The sequence below is a fragment of the Eleutherodactylus coqui genome, chromosome 13 (assembly GCF_035609145.1).
Source record: "Eleutherodactylus coqui strain aEleCoq1 chromosome 13, aEleCoq1.hap1, whole genome shotgun sequence".
Lineage (NCBI taxonomy): Eukaryota > Metazoa > Chordata > Amphibia > Anura > Eleutherodactylidae > Eleutherodactylus > Eleutherodactylus coqui.
Window position 1 is genome coordinate 107,975,062 of NC_089849.1, and position 14,892 is coordinate 107,989,953.

Genomic DNA, 14,892 nt, shown 5'->3' on the forward strand with positions numbered 1-14,892 from the left:
TCTTGCACTTGAAGCAGCTTTATGATGTCATTAAGGCTCGATGGTGACACGCGCACCCGGAACAAGGACCACAGGTTGTTAGCGGCCATTTTTCCATCAGTCTCCACTGGAGCTAGAAGTGAGCAGACAGATACTCCTATAGACGCTGCTGGAGCCAGATCATTTGTCTCTGTGATGGACAACGTTTGAAATTCGCCCTTAAGCGGGAGACGGCAGCCTACAACAGTCAAATTGATCGCTGCTTATCACTTCTTTTGTGGTAGGTACAGTTATTCCAGATAGGGGAATGGGTAGGTTAAGTTATTCCAGGGAGGGGAATGCTTATGGGCAAGGCATTATGCTTGATCGGAGGCGGATGAAGTGGCAAAAAAGGCTCGGCCTACACCATGACCATGCCAATCGTCAACCCAAAGTGAATATGAGCCACACAGGTTGGTTGAAATAGCGCAACATGAATGATGGAACCTGGATCCAAGCGTCCCAGGATGCATTTCAGCGAAAACGTTCAACAATGTTCAGCGTGACCAATGTTTCTATCTTGGAAAATGAAATCGCATGATGTATGGAGTGTTTTTGACATATCTTGTCTCAGGATTTGCTTGCAGTCCTACCATATCCCACAAAATGCAGAAGTGCAGTCAATGCAGCTTTTTACCTAAAATGGTAAAAATTGGTCAAAGCCTCATGCGGTTTATTACCTGCCCCTGGAATAACATCAATGGCAATTATAAGAATAATGCTGATAATAGTACAAATTTTGTATGTATGTTTTCAGCCCTACAAAACCATAACTATAGAAGTTTAAATTTATACGTAAAGCTAGATATTTGTAGAAATATCTATATTGATATATAACTATCTATTTATATAGCTAGATATATATCTATGCAGTAACATACATTAGATAGATAGATAGATAGATAGATAGATAGATAGATAGATAGATAGATAGACTGTATATAAGCCTGCAAGTCTTGCACTTGAAGCAGCTTTATGATGTCATTAAGGCTCGATGGTGACACGCGCACCCGGAACAAGTACCACAGGTTGTTAGCGGCCATTTTTCCATCAGTCTCCACTGGAGCTAGAAGTGAGCAGACAGATACTCCTATAGACGCTGCTGGAGCCAGATCATTTGTCTCTGTGATGGACAACGTTTGAAATTCGCCCTTAAGCGGGAGACGGCAGCCTACAACAGTCAAATTGATCGCTGCTTATCACTTCTTTTGTGGTAGGTACAGTTATTCCAGATAGGGGAATGGGTAGGTTAAGTTATTCCAGGGAGGGGAATGCTTATGGGCAAGGCATTATGCTTGATCGGAGGCGGATGAAGTGGCAAAAAAGGCTCGGCCTACACCATGACCATGCCAATCGTCAACCCAAAGTGAATATGAGCCACACAGGTTGGTTGAAATAGCGCAACATGAATGATGGAACCTGGATCCAAGCGTCCCAGGATGCATTTCAGCGAAAACGTTCAACAATGTTCAGCGTGACCAATGTTTCTATCTTGGAAAATGAAATCGCATGATGTATGGAGTGTTTTTGACATATCTTGTCTCAGGATTTGCTTGCAGTCCTACCATATCCCACAAAATGCAGAAGTGCAGTCAATGCAGCTTTTTACCTAAAATGGTAAAAATTGGTCAAAGCCTCATGCGGTTTATTACCTGCCCCTGGAATAACATCAATGGCAATTATAAGAATAATGCTGATAATAATACAAATTTTGTATGTATGTTTTCAGCCCTACAAAACCATAACTATAGAAGTTTAAATTTATACGTAAAGCTAGATATTTGTAGAAATATCTATATTGATATATAACTATCTATTTATATAGCTAGATATATATCTATGCAGTAACATACATTAGATAGATAGATAGATAGACTGTATATAAGCCTGCAAGTCTTGCACTTGAAGCAGCTTTATGATGTCATTAAGGCTCGATGGTGACACGCGCACCCGGAACAAGGACCACAGGTTGTTAGCGGCCATTTTTCCATCAGTCTCCACTGGAGCTAGAAGTGAGCAGACAGATACTCCTATAGACGCTGCTGGAGCCAGATCATTTGTCTCTGTGATGGACAACGTTTGAAATTCGCCCTTAAGCGGGAGACGGCAGCCTACAACAGTCAAATTGATCGCTGCTTATCACTTCTTTTGTGGTAGGTACAGTTATTCCAGATAGGGGAATGGGTAGGTTAAGTTATTCCAGGGAGGGGAATGCTTATGGGCAAGGCATTATGCTTGATCGGAGGCGGATGAAGTGGCAAAAAAGGCTCGGCCTACACCATGACCATGCCAATCGTCAACCCAAAGTGAATATGAGCCACACAGGTTGGTTGAAATAGCGCAACATGAATGATGGAACCTGGATCCAAGCGTCCCAGGATGCATTTCAGCGAAAACGTTCAACAATGTTCAGCGTGACCAATGTTTCTATCTTGGAAAATGAAATCGCATGATGTATGGAGTGTTTTTGACATATCTTGTCTCAGGATTTGCTTGCAGTCCTACCATATCCCACAAAATGCAGAAGTGCAGTCAATGCAGCTTTTTACCTAAAATGGTAAAAATTGGTCAAAGCCTCATGCGGTTTATTACCTGCCCCTGGAATAACATCAATGGCAATTATAAGAATAATGCTGATAATAATACAAATTTTGTATGTATGTTTTCAGCCCTACAAAACCATAACTATAGAAGTTTAAATTTATACGTAAAGCTAGATATTTGTAGAAATATCTATATTGATATATAACTATCTATTTATATAGCTAGATATATATCTATGCAGTAACATACATTAGATAGATAGATAGATAGATAGATAGACTGTATATAAGCCTGCAAGTCTTGCACTTGAAGCAGCTTTATGATGTCATTAAGGCTCGATGGTGACACGCGCACCCGGAACAAGGACCACAGGTTGTTAGCGGCCATTTTTCCATCAGTCTCCACTGGAGCTAGAAGTGAGCAGACAGATACTCCTATAGACGCTGCTGGAGCCAGATCATTTGTCTCTGTGATGGACAACGTTTGAAATTCGCCCTTAAGCGGGAGACGGCAGCCTACAACAGTCAAATTGATCGCTGCTTATCACTTCTTTTGTGGTAGGTACAGTTATTCCAGATAGGGGAATGGGTAGGTTAAGTTATTCCAGGGAGGGGAATGCTTATGGGCAAGGCATTATGCTTGATCGGAGGCGGATGAAGTGGCAAAAAAGGCTCGGCCTACACCATGACCATGCCAATCGTCAACCCAAAGTGAATATGAGCCACACAGGTTGGTTGAAATAGCGCAACATGAATGATGGAACCTGGATCCAAGCGTCCCAGGATGCATTTCAGCGAAAACGTTCAACAATGTTCAGCGTGACCAATGTTTCTATCTTGGAAAATGAAATCGCATGATGTATGGAGTGTTTTTGACATATCTTGTCTCAGGATTTGCTTGCAGTCCTACCATATCCCACAAAATGCAGAAGTGCAGTCAATGCAGCTTTTTACCTAAAATGGTAAAAATTGGTCAAAGCCTCATGCGGTTTATTACCTGCCCCTGGAATAACATCAATGGCAATTATAAGAATAATTCTGATAATAGTACAAATTTTGTATGTATGTTTTCAGCCCTACAAAACCATAACTATAGAAGTTTAAATTTATACGTAAAGCTAGATATTTGTAGAAATATCTATATTGATATATAACTATCTATTTATATAGCTAGATATATATCTATGCAGTAACATACATTAGATAGATAGATAGATAGATAGATAGACTGTATATAAGCCTGCAAGTCTTGCACTTGAAGCAGCTTTATGATGTCATTAAGGCTCGATGGTGACACGCGCACCCGGAACAAGGACCACAGGTTGTTAGCGGCCATTTTTCCATCAGTCTCCACTGGAGCTAGAAGTGAGCAGACAGATACTCCTATAGACGCTGCTGGAGCCAGATCATTTGTCTCTGTGATGGACAACGTTTGAAATTCGCCCTTAAGCGGGAGACGGCAGCCTACAACAGTCAAATTGATCGCTGCTTATCACTTCTTTTGTGGTAGGTACAGTTATTCCAGATAGGGGAATGGGTAGGTTAAGTTATTCCAGGGAGGGGAATGCTTATGGGCAAGGCATTATGCTTGATCGGAGGCGGATGAAGTGGCAAAAAAGGCTCGGCCTACACCATGACCATGCCAATCGTCAACCCAAAGTGAATATGAGCCACACAGGTTGGTTGAAATAGCGCAACATGAATGATGGAACCTGGATCCAAGCGTCCCAGGATGCATTGCAGCGAAAACGTTCAACAATGTTCAGCGTGACCAATGTTTCTATCTTGGAAAATGAAATTGCATGCTGTTTGGAGTGTTTTTGACATATCTTGTCTCAGGATTTGCTTGCAGTCCTACCATATCCCACAAAATGCAGAAGTGCAGTCAATGCAGCTTTTTACCTAAAATGGTAAAAATTGGTCAAAGCCTCATGCGGTTTATTACCTGCCCCTGGAATAACATCAATGGCAATTATAAGAATAATGCTGATAATAATACAAATTTTGTATGTATGTTTTCAGCCCTACAAAACCATAACTATAGAAGTTTAAATTTATACGTAAAGCTAGATATTTGTAGAAATATCTATATTGATATATAACTATCTATTTATATAGCTAGATATATATCTATGCAGTAACATACATTAGATAGATAGATAGATAGATAGACTGTATATAAGCCTGCAAGTCTTGCACTTGAAGCAGCTTTATGATGTCATTAAGGCTCGATGGTGACACGCGCACCCGGAACAAGGACCACAGGTTGTTAGCGGCCATTTTTCCATCAGTCTCCACTGGAGCTAGAAGTGAGCAGACAGATACTCCTATAGACGCTGCTGGAGCCAGATCATTTGTCTCTGTGATGGACAACGTTTGAAATTCGCCCTTAAGCGGGAGACGGCAGCCTACAACAGTCAAATTGATCGCTGCTTATCACTTCTTTTGTGGTAGGTACAGTTATTCCAGATAGGGGAATGGGTAGGTTAAGTTATTCCAGGGAGGGGAATGCTTATGGGCAAGGCATTATGCTTGATCGGAGGCGGATGAAGTGGCAAAAAAGGCTCGGCCTACACCATGACCATGCCAATCGTCAACCCAAAGTGAATATGAGCCACACAGGTTGGTTGAAATAGCGCAACATGAATGATGGAACCTGGATCCAAGCGTCCCAGGATGCATTTCAGCGAAAACGTTCAACAATGTTCAGCGTGACCAATGTTTCTATCTTGGAAAATGAAATCGCATGATGTATGGAGTGTTTTTGACATATCTTGTCTCAGGATTTGCTTGCAGTCCTACCATATCCCACAAAATGCAGAAGTGCAGTCAATGCAGCTTTTTACCTAAAATGGTAAAAATTGGTCAAAGCCTCATGCGGTTTATTACCTGCCCCTGGAATAACATCAATGGCAATTATAAGAATAATTCTGATAATAGTACAAATTTTGTATGTATGTTTTCAGCCCTACAAAACCATAACTATAGAAGTTTAAATTTATACGTAAAGCTAGATATTTGTAGAAATATCTATATTGATATATAACTATCTATTTATATAGCTAGATATATATCTATGCAGTAACATACATTAGATAGATAGATAGATAGACTGTATATAAGCCTGCAAGTCTTGCACTTGAAGCAGCTTTATGATGTCATTAAGGCTCGATGGTGACACGCGCACCCGGAACAAGGACCACAGGTTGTTAGCGGCCATTTTTCCATCAGTCTCCACTGGAGCTAGAAGTGAGCAGACAGATACTCCTATAGACGCTGCTGGAGCCAGATCATTTGTCTCTGTGATGGACAACGTTTGAAATTCGCCCTTAAGCGGGAGACGGCAGCCTACAACAGTCAAATTGATCGCTGCTTATCACTTCTTTTGTGGTAGGTACAGTTATTCCAGATAGGGGAATGGGTAGGTTAAGTTATTCCAGGGAGGGGAATGCTTATGGGCAAGGCATTATGCTTGATCGGAGGCGGATGAAGTGGCAAAAAAGGCTCGGCCTACACCATGACCATGCCAATCGTCAACCCAAAGTGAATATGAGCCACACAGGTTGGTTGAAATAGCGCAACATGAATGATGGAACCTGGATCCAAGCGTCCCAGGATGCATTGCAGCGAAAACGTTCAACAATGTTCAGCGTGACCAATGTTTCTATCTTGGAAAATGAAATCGCATGATGTATGGAGTGTTTTTGACATATCTTGTCTCAGGATTTGCTTGCAGTCCTACCATATCCCACAAAATGCAGAAGTGCAGTCAATGCAGCTTTTTACCTAAAATGGTAAAAATTGGTCAAAGCCTCATGCGGTTTATTACCTGCCCCTGGAATAACATCAATGGCAATTATAAGAATAATGCTGATAATAATACAAATTTTGTATGTATGTTTTCAGCCCTACAAAACCATAACTATAGAAGTTTAAATTTATACGTAAAGCTAGATATTTGTAGAAATATCTATATTGATATATAACTATCTATTTATATAGCTAGATATATATCTATGCAGTAACATACATTAGATAGATAGATAGATAGACTGTATATAAGCCTGCAAGTCTTGCACTTGAAGCAGCTTTATGATGTCATTAAGGCTCGATGGTGACACGCGCACCCGGAACAAGGACCACAGGTTGTTAGCAGCCATTTTTCCATCAGTCTCCACTGGAGCTAGAAGTGAGCAGACAGATACTCCTATAGACGCTGCTGGAGCCAGATCATTTGTCTCTGTGATGGACAACGTTTGAAATTCGCCCTTAAGCGGGAGACGGCAGCCTACAACAGTCAAATTGATCGCTGCTTATCACTTCTTTTGTGGTAGGTACAGTTATTCCAGATAGGGGAATGGGTAGGTTAAGTTATTCCAGGGAGGGGAATGCTTATGGGCAAGGCATTATGCTTGATCGGAGGCGGATGAAGTGGCAAAAAAGGCTCGGCCTACACCATGACCATGCCAATCGTCAACCCAAAGTGAATATGAGCCACACAGGTTGGTTGAAATAGCGCAACATGAATGATGGAACCTGGATCCAAGCGTCCCAGGATGCATTTCAGCGAAAACGTTCAACAATGTTCAGCGTGACCAATGTTTCTATCTTGGAAAATGAAATCGCATGATGTATGGAGTGTTTTTGACATATCTTGTCTCAGGATTTGCTTGCAGTCCTACCATATCCCACAAAATGCAGAAGTGCAGTCAATGCAGCTTTTTACCTAAAATGGTAAAAATTGGTCAAAGCCTCATGCGGTTTATTACCTGCCCCTGGAATAACATCAATGGCAATTATAAGAATAATGCTGATAATAATACAAATTTTGTATGTATGTTTTCAGCCCTACAAAACCATAACTATAGAAGTTTAAATTTATACGTAAAGCTAGATATTTGTAGAAATATCTATATTGATATATAACTATCTATTTATATAGCTAGATATATATCTATGCAGTAACATACATTAGATAGATAGATAGATAGATAGATAGATAGACTGTATATAAGCCTGCAAGTCTTGCACTTGAAGCAGCTTTATGATGTCATTAAGGCTCGATGGTGACACGCGCACCCGGAACAAGGACCACAGGTTGTTAGCGGCCATTTTTCCATCAGTCTCCACTGGAGCTAGAAGTGAGCAGACAGATACTCCTATAGACGCTGCTGGAGCCAGATCATTTGTCTCTGTGATGGACAACGTTTGAAATTCGCCCTTAAGCGGGAGACGGCAGCCTACAACAGTCAAATTGATCGCTGCTTATCACTTCTTTTGTGGTAGGTACAGTTATTCCAGATAGGGGAATGGGTAGGTTAAGTTATTCCAGGGAGGGGAATGCTTATGGGCAAGGCATTATGCTTGATCGGAGGCGGATGAAGTGGCAAAAAAGGCTCGGCCTACACCATGACCATGCCAATCGTCAACCCAAAGTGAATATGAGCCACACAGGTTGGTTGAAATAGCGCAACATGAATGATGGAACCTGGATCCAAGCGTCCCAGGATGCATTTCAGCGAAAACGTTCAACAATGTTCAGCGTGACCAATGTTTCTATCTTGGAAAATGAAATCGCATGATGTATGGAGTGTTTTTGACATATCTTGTCTCAGGATTTGCTTGCAGTCCTACCATATCCCACAAAATGCAGAAGTGCAGTCAATGCAGCTTTTTACCTAAAATGGTAAAAATTGGTCAAAGCCTCATGCGGTTTATTACCTGCCCCTGGAATAACATCAATGGCAATTATAAGAATAATGCTGATAATAATACAAATTTTGTATGTATGTTTTCAGCCCTACAAAACCATAACTATAGAAGTTTAAATTTATACGTAAAGCTAGATATTTGTAGAAATATCTATATTGATATATAACTATCTATTTATATAGCTAGATATATATCTATGCAGTAACATACATTAGATAGATAGATAGATAGATAGATAGATAGATAGATAGACTGTATATAAGCCTGCAAGTCTTGCACTTGAAGCAGCTTTATGATGTCATTAAGGCTCGATGGTGACACGCGCACCCGGAACAAGTACCACAGGTTGTTAGCGGCCATTTTTCCATCAGTCTCCACTGGAGCTAGAAGTGAGCAGACAGATACTCCTATAGACGCTGCTGGAGCCAGATCATTTGTCTCTGTGATGGACAACGTTTGAAATTCGCCCTTAAGCGGGAGACGGCAGCCTACAACAGTCAAATTGATCGCTGCTTATCACTTCTTTTGTGGTAGGTACAGTTATTCCAGATAGGGGAATGGGTAGGTTAAGTTATTCCAGGGAGGGGAATGCTTATGGGCAAGGCATTATGCTTGATCGGAGGCGGATGAAGTGGCAAAAAAGGCTCGGCCTACACCATGACCATGCCAATCGTCAACCCAAAGTGAATATGAGCCACACAGGTTGGTTGAAATAGCGCAACATGAATGATGGAACCTGGATCCAAGCGTCCCAGGATGCATTTCAGCGAAAACGTTCAACAATGTTCAGCGTGACCAATGTTTCTATCTTGGAAAATGAAATCGCATGATGTATGGAGTGTTTTTGACATATCTTGTCTCAGGATTTGCTTGCAGTCCTACCATATCCCACAAAATGCAGAAGTGCAGTCAATGCAGCTTTTTACCTAAAATGGTAAAAATTGGTCAAAGCCTCATGCGGTTTATTACCTGCCCCTGGAATAACATCAATGGCAATTATAAGAATAATGCTGATAATAATACAAATTTTGTATGTATGTTTTCAGCCCTACAAAACCATAACTATAGAAGTTTAAATTTATACGTAAAGCTAGATATTTGTAGAAATATCTATATTGATATATAACTATCTATTTATATAGCTAGATATATATCTATGCAGTAACATACATTAGATAGATAGATAGATAGACTGTATATAAGCCTGCAAGTCTTGCACTTGAAGCAGCTTTATGATGTCATTAAGGCTCGATGGTGACACGCGCACCCGGAACAAGGACCACAGGTTGTTAGCGGCCATTTTTCCATCAGTCTCCACTGGAGCTAGAAGTGAGCAGACAGATACTCCTATAGACGCTGCTGGAGCCAGATCATTTGTCTCTGTGATGGACAACGTTTGAAATTCGCCCTTAAGCGGGAGACGGCAGCCTACAACAGTCAAATTGATCGCTGCTTATCACTTCTTTTGTGGTAGGTACAGTTATTCCAGATAGGGGAATGGGTAGGTTAAGTTATTCCAGGGAGGGGAATGCTTATGGGCAAGGCATTATGCTTGATCGGAGGCGGATGAAGTGGCAAAAAAGGCTCGGCCTACACCATGACCATGCCAATCGTCAACCCAAAGTGAATATGAGCCACACAGGTTGGTTGAAATAGCGCAACATGAATGATGGAACCTGGATCCAAGCGTCCCAGGATGCATTTCAGCGAAAACGTTCAACAATGTTCAGCGTGACCAATGTTTCTATCTTGGAAAATGAAATCGCATGATGTATGGAGTGTTTTTGACATATCTTGTCTCAGGATTTGCTTGCAGTCCTACCATATCCCACAAAATGCAGAAGTGCAGTCAATGCAGCTTTTTACCTAAAATGGTAAAAATTGGTCAAAGCCTCATGCGGTTTATTACCTGCCCCTGGAATAACATCAATGGCAATTATAAGAATAATGCTGATAATAGTACAAATTTTGTATGTATGTTTTCAGCCCTACAAAACCATAACTATAGAAGTTTAAATTTATACGTAAAGCTAGATATTTGTAGAAATATCTATATTGATATATAACTATCTATTTATATAGCTAGATATATATCTATGCAGTAACATACATTAGATAGATAGATAGATAGATAGATAGATAGATAGATAGATAGACTGTATATAAGCCTGCAAGTCTTGCACTTGAAGCAGCTTTATGATGTCATTAAGGCTCGATGGTGACACGCGCACCCGGAACAAGTACCACAGGTTGTTAGCGGCCATTTTTCCATCAGTCTCCACTGGAGCTAGAAGTGAGCAGACAGATACTCCTATAGACGCTGCTGGAGCCAGATCATTTGTCTCTGTGATGGACAACGTTTGAAATTCGCCCTTAAGCGGGAGACGGCAGCCTACAACAGTCAAATTAATCGCTGCTTATCACTTCTTTTGTGGTAGGTACAGTTATTCCAGATAGGGGAATGGGTAGGTTAAGTTATTCCAGGGAGGGGAATGCTTATGGGCAAGGCATTATGCTTGATCGGAGGCGGATGAAGTGGCAAAAAAGGCTCGGCCTACACCATGACCATGCCAATCGTCAACCCAAAGTGAATATGAGCCACACAGGTTGGTTGAAATAGCGCAACATGAATGATGGAACCTGGATCCAAGCGTCCCAGGATGCATTTCAGCGAAAACGTTCAACAATGTTCAGCGTGACCAATGTTTCTATCTTGGAAAATGAAATCGCATGATGTATGGAGTGTTTTTGACATATCTTGTCTCAGGATTTGCTTGCAGTCCTACCATATCCCACAAAATGCAGAAGTGCAGTCAATGCAGCTTTTTACCTAAAATGGTAAAAATTGGTCAAAGCCTCATGCGGTTTATTACCTGCCCCTGGAATAACATCAATGGCAATTATAAGAATAATGCTGATAATAATACAAATTTTGTATGTATGTTTTCAGCCCTACAAAACCATAACTATAGAAGTTTAAATTTATACGTAAAGCTAGATATTTGTAGAAATATCTATATTGATATATAACTATCTATTTATATAGCTAGATATATATCTATGCAGTAACATACATTAGATAGATAGATAGATAGATAGATAGATAGATAGATAGACTGTATATAAGCCTGCAAGTCTTGCACTTGAAGCAGCTTTATGATGTCATTAAGGCTCGATGGTGACACGCGCACCCGGAACAAGGACCACAGGTTGTTAGCGGCCATTTTTCCATCAGTCTCCACTGGAGCTAGAAGTGAGCAGACAGATACTCCTATAGACGCTGCTGGAGCCAGATCATTTGTCTCTGTGATGGACAACGTTTGAAATTCGCCCTTAAGCGGGAGACGGCAGCCTACAACAGTCAAATTGATCGCTGCTTATCACTTCTTTTGTGGTAGGTACAGTTATTCCAGATAGGGGAATGGGTAGGTTAAGTTATTCCAGGGAGGGGAATGCTTATGGGCAAGGCATTATGCTTGATCGGAGGCGGATGAAGTGGCAAAAAAGGCTCGGCCTACACCATGACCATGCCAATCGTCAACCCAAAGTGAATATGAGCCACACAGGTTGGTTGAAATAGCGCAACATGAATGATGGAACCTGGATCCAAGCGTCCCAGGATGCATTGCAGCGAAAACGTTCAACAATGTTCAGCGTGACCAATGTTTCTATCTTGGAAAATGAAATTGCATGCTGTTTGGAGTGTTTTTGACATATCTTGTCTCAGGATTTGCTTGCAGTCCTACCATATCCCACAAAATGCAGAAGTGCAGTCAATGCAGCTTTTTACCTAAAATGGTAAAAATTGGTCAAAGCCTCATGCGGTTTATTACCTGCCCCTGGAATAACATCAATGGCAATTATAAGAATAATGCTGATAATAATACAAATTTTGTATGTATGTTTTCAGCCCTACAAAACCATAACTATAGAAGTTTAAATTTATACGTAAAGCTAGATATTTGTAGAAATATCTATATTGATATATAACTATCTATTTATATAGCTAGATATATATCTATGCAGTAACATACATTAGATAGATAGATAGATAGACTGTATATAAGCCTGCAAGTCTTGCACTTGAAGCAGCTTTATGATGTCATTAAGGCTCGATGGTGACACGCGCACCCGAAACAAGGACCACAGGTTGTTAGCGGCCATTTTTCCATCAGTCTCCACTGGAGCTAGAAGTGAGCAGACAGATACTCCTATAGACGCTGCTGGAGCCAGATCATTTGTCTCTGTGATGGACAACGTTTGAAATTCGCCCTTAAGCGGGAGACGGCAGCCTACAACAGTCAAATTGATCGCTGCTTATCACTTCTTTTGTGGTAGGTACAGTTATTCCAGATAGGGGAATGGGTAGGTTAAGTTATTCCAGGGAGGGGAATGCTTATGGGCAAGGCATTATGCTTGATCGGAGGCGGATGAAGTGGCAAAAAAGGCTCGGCCTACACCATGACCATGCCAATCGTCAACCCAAAGTGAATATGAGCCACACAGGTTGGTTGAAATAGCGCAACATGAATGATGGAACCTGGATCCAAGCGTCCCAGGATGCATTTCAGCGAAAACGTTCAACAATGTTCAGCGTGACCAATGTTTCTATCTTGGAAAATGAAATCGCATGATGTATGGAGTGTTTTTGACATATCTTGTCTCAGGATTTGCTTGCAGTCCTACCATATCCCACAAAATGCAGAAGTGCAGTCAATGCAGCTTTTTACCTAAAATGGTAAAAATTGGTCAAAGCCTCATGCGGTTTATTACCTGCCCCTGGAATAACATCAATGGCAATTATAAGAATAATGCTGATAATAATACAAATTTTGTATGTATGTTTTCAGCCCTACAAAACCATAACTATAGAAGTTTAAATTTATACGTAAAGCTAGATATTTGTAGAAATATCTATATTGATATATAACTATCTATTTATATAGCTAGATATATATCTATGCAGTAACATACATTAGATAGATAGATAGATAGATAGATAGATAGATAGATAGATAGATAGATAGATAGATAGACTGTATATAAGCCTGCAAGTCTTGCACTTGAAGCAGCTTTATGATGTCATTAAGGTTCGATGGTGACACGCGCACCCGGAACAAGTACCACAGGTTGTTAGCGGCCATTTTTCCATCAGTCTCCACTGGAGCTAGAAGTGAGCAGACAGATACTCCTATAGACGCTGCTGGAGCCAGATCATTTGTCTCTGTGATGGACAACGTTTGAAATTCGCCCTTAAGCGGGAGACGGCAGCCTACAACAGTCAAATTGATCGCTGCTTATCACTTCTTTTGTGGTAGGTACAGTTATTCCAGATAGGGGAATGGGTAGGTTAAGTTATTCCAGGGAGGGGAATGCTTATGGGCAAGGCATTATGCTTGATCGGAGGCGGATGAAGTGGCAAAAAAGGCTCGGCCTACACCATGACCATGCCAATCGTCAACCCAAAGTGAATATGAGCCACACAGGTTGGTTGAAATAGCGCAACATGAATGATGGAACCTGGATCCAAGCGTCCCAGGATGCATTTCAGCGAAAACGTTCAACAATGTTCAGCGTGACCAATGTTTCTATCTTGGAAAATGAAATCGCATGATGTATGGAGTGTTTTTGACATATCTTGTCTCAGGATTTGCTTGCAGTCCTACCATATCCCACAAAATGCAGAAGTGCAGTCAATGCAGCTTTTTACCTAAAATGGTAAAAATTGGTCAAAGCCTCATGCGGTTTATTACCTGCCCCTGGAATAACATCAATGGCAATTATAAGAATAATGCTGATAATAATACAAATTTTGTATGTATGTTTTCAGCCCTACAAAACCATAACTATAGAAGTTTAAATTTATACGTAAAGCTAGATATTTGTAGAAATATCTATATTGATATATAACTATCTATTTATATAGCTAGATATATATCTATGCAGTAACATACATTAGATAGATAGATAGATAGACTGTATATAAGCCTGCAAGTCTTGCACTTGAAGCAGCTTTATGATGTCATTAAGGCTCGATGGTGACACGCGCACCCGGAACAAGGACCACAGGTTGTTAGCGGCCATTTTTCCATCAGTCTCCACTGGAGCTAGAAGTGAGCAGACAGATACTCCTATAGACGCTGCTGGAGCCAGATCATTTGTCTCTGTGATGGACAACGTTTGAAATTCGCCCTTAAGCGGGAGACGGCAGCCTACAACAGTCAAATTGATCGCTGCTTATCACTTCTTTTGTGGTAGGTACAGTTATTCCAGATAGGGGAATGGGTAGGTTAAGTTATTCCAGGGAGGGGAATGCTTATGGGCAAGGCATTATGCTTGATCGGAGGCGGATGAAGTGGCAAAAAAGGCTCGGCCTACACCATGACCATGCCAATCGTCAACCCAAAGTGAATATGAGCCACACAGGTTGGTTGAAATAGCGCAACATGAATGATGGAACCTGGATCCAAGCGTCCCAGGATGCATTTCAGCGAAAACGTTCAACAATGTTCAGCGTGACCAATGTTTCTATCTTGGAAAATGAAATCGCATGATGTATGGAGTGTTTTTGACATATCTTGTCTCAGGATTTGCTTGCAGTCCTACCATATCCCACAAA